This window comes from Clupea harengus, chromosome 19 (assembly GCF_900700415.2).
Source record: "Clupea harengus chromosome 19, Ch_v2.0.2, whole genome shotgun sequence".
Classification (NCBI taxonomy): domain Eukaryota; kingdom Metazoa; phylum Chordata; class Actinopteri; order Clupeiformes; family Clupeidae; genus Clupea; species Clupea harengus.
This window is the reverse complement of record NC_045170.1, coordinates 967,795-971,343: the sequence shown is the minus strand read 5'-3', so window position 1 is coordinate 971,343 and position 3,549 is coordinate 967,795.

Here is a 3,549-nt window from a genome sequence, read left to right as displayed (position 1 = left end):
GCTGCCCCTGGAAGCCTGAATGCTTGGTCGATGGAAGGTGGAATCGGGAAATTTTCTTGACCAAGGAGGTCGGGTAGCCACATGTTGAGGAAGGACACCAGGTCACCTTTCTCTGTGCCCTCTGGCAAGCCCACCAGTCTCAAATTCAGGCGGCGCTGGCGGTTCTCCATGGTCTCCACTGATCTGGTGAGTGCTAGCATCTTTCTTTGAGTGGTTGCAGAAACGTTAGCTAGGTTGTTCAATTGGTCCTCAGCGGAACTTATACGGGTTTCTGCCCCACTTAGTCTTTCGGAGAAGGAGTCTAAGGCTTCTTTGATCTCGTGGTTTGAGGTGATAACTTCTTTGAGCTGGGCAGAGAAGTCTTTCCGAAGAGCGTGAATAGCTGCTAAAATTCCATCCTCCCTAGCTTGGGTTTCTGGGGCTTCAGCTAGCCCATGAGCTAACTCCAAATCGCCATCTCTCTTCTTCTCTTTACCTCTTGAACTGGGTTTACTCGACTTCATTTTGGATCCCACTGATATCTTGCACTTATATTACTCGACTAAGACTTTTTACAACATCAAACGAACAGGTTTACTTTTATATATGATATATTTCACCGGAGCACATGGGTTCTGCGACTTCTCACGTCCACGTCATGACCGGAACTCAGATACTGCTCTTATAGTTTACCAGGCTGACCTTATCGCATTTGCTGCTCTTATAGCCAAGCGTCAGATAATGCTCTTATAGCCAAGCATCAGATACTGCTCTTATAGCCAAGCATCAGATACTGCTCTTATAGCATCAGATACTGCTCTTATAGCATCAGATACTGCTCTTATAGTGTCAGATAATGCTCTTATAGCATCAGATACTGCTCTTATAGCCAAGCATCAGATACTGCTCTTATAGCCAAGCATCAGATACTGCTCTTATAACCAAGCGTCAGATACTGCTCTTATAGCGTCAGATAATGCTCTTATAGCATCAGATACTGCTCTTATAGCGTCAGATAATGCTCTTATAGCGTCAGATACTGCTCTTATAGTGTCAGATACTGCTCTTATAGCATCAGATACTGCTCTTATAGTGTCAGATACTGCTCTTATAGCGTCAGATAATGCTCTTATAGCATCAGATACTGCTCTTATAGCATCAGATACTGCTCTTATAGCGTCAGATACTGCTCTTATAGCCAAGCATCATACTGCTCTTATAGCATCAGATACTGCTCTTATAGCATCAGATAATGCTCTTATAGCGTCAGATACTGCTCTTATAGCGTCAGATACTGCTCTTATAGCGTCAGATACTGCTCTTATAGCATCAGATACTGCTCTTATAGCGTCAGATACTGCTCTTATAGCGTCAGATACTGCTCTTATAGCATCAGATACTGCTCTTATAGCATCAGATACTGCTCCTATAGTGTCAGATACTGCTCTTATAGCATCAGATACTGCTCTTATAGCATCAGATACTGCTCTTATAGCATCAGATACTGCTCTTATAGCCAAGCATCAGATACTGCTCTTATAGCATCAGATACTGCTCTTATAGCCAAGCATCAGATACTGCTCTTATAGCATCAGATACTACTCTTATAGCATCAGATACTGCTCTTATAGTGTCACATACTGCTCTTATAGCGTCAGATACTGCTCTTATAGCATCAGATACTGCTCTTATAGCATCAGATACTGCTCTTATAACATCAGATACTGCTCTTATAGCGTCAGATACTGCTCTTATAGCCAAGCATCAGATACTGCTCTTATAGCATCAGATACTGCTCTTATAGCATCAGATACTGCTCTTATAGCGTCAGATACTGCTCTTATAGCGTCAGATAATGCTCTTATAGCGTCAGATACTGCTCTTATAGCATCAGATACTGCTCTTATAGCGTCAGATACTGCTCTTATAGCGTCAGATACTGCTCTTATAGTGTCAGATACTGCTCTTATAGCGTCAGATACTGCTCTTATAGCATCAGATACTGCTCTTATAGCGTCAGATACTGCTCTTATAGCATCAGATACTGCTCTTATAGCATCAGATACTGCTCTTATAGTGTCAGATAATGCTCTTATAGCATCAGATACTGCTCTTATAGTGTCAGATAATGCTCTTATAGCGTCAGATACTGCTCTTATAGCATCAGATACTGCTCTTATAGCGTCAGATACTGCTCTTATAGCATCAGATACTGCTCTTATAGCGTCAGATACTGCTCTTATAGCATCAGATACTGCTCTTATAGTGTCAGATACTGCTCTTATAGCATCAGATACTGCTCTTATAGCATCAGATACTGCTCTTATAGCATCAGATACTGCTCTTATAGTGTCAGATAATGCTCTTATAGCATCAGATACTGCTCTTATAGTGTCAGATAATGCTCTTATAGCGTCAGATACTGCTCTTATAGCATCAGATACTGCTTTTATAGCGTCAGATACTGCTCTTATAGCATCAGATACTGCTCTTATAGCATCAGATACTGCTCTTATAGCATCAGATACTGCTCTTATAGCATCAGATACTGCTCTTATAGCGTCAGATACTGCTCTCATAGCGTCAGATACTGCTCTTATAGCATCAGATACTGCTCTTATAGCGTCAGATACTGCTCTCATAGCGTCAGATACTGCTCTTATAGCATCAGATACTGCTCTTATAGCATCAGATACTGCTCTTATAGCGTCAGATACTGCTCTTATAGCGTCAGATACTGCTCTTATAGCATCAGATACTGCTCTTATAGCATCAGATACTGCTCTTATAGCATCAGATACTGCTCTTATAGCGTCAGATACTGCTCTTATAGCATCAGATACTGCTCTTATAGCGTCAGATACTGCTCTTATAGCATCAGATACTGCTCTTATAGCATCAGATACTGCTCGTATAGTGTCAGATACTGCTCTTATAGTGTCAGATACTGCTCTTATAGCATCAGATACTGCTCTTATAGCGTCAGATACTGCTCTTATAGTGTCAGATACTGCTCTTATAGCATCAGATACTGCTCTTATAGTGTCAGATACTGCTCTTATAGTGTCAGATAATGCTCTTATAGTGTCAGATAATGCTCTTATAGCGTCAGATACTGCTCTTATAGCGTCAGATACTGCTCTTATAGCGTCAGATACTGCTCTTATAGCATCAGATACTGCTCTTATAGTGTCAGATACTGCTCTTATAGCATCAGATACTGCTCTTATAGCATCAGATACTGCTCTTATAGCGTCAGATACTGCTCTTATAGCCAAGCATCAGATACTGCTCTTATAGTGTCACATACTGCTCTTATAGCGTCAGATACTGCTCTTATAGCATCAGATACTGCTCTTATAGCGTCAGATACTGCTCTTATAGCGTCAGATACTGCTCTTATAGCCAAGCATCAGATACTGCTCTTATAGCATCAGATACTGCTCTTATAGCATCAGATACTGCTCTTATAGCCAAGCATCAGATACTGCTCTTATAGTGTCACATACTGCTCTTATAGCGTCAGATACTGCTCTTATAGCATCAGATACTGCTCTTATAGCCAAGCGT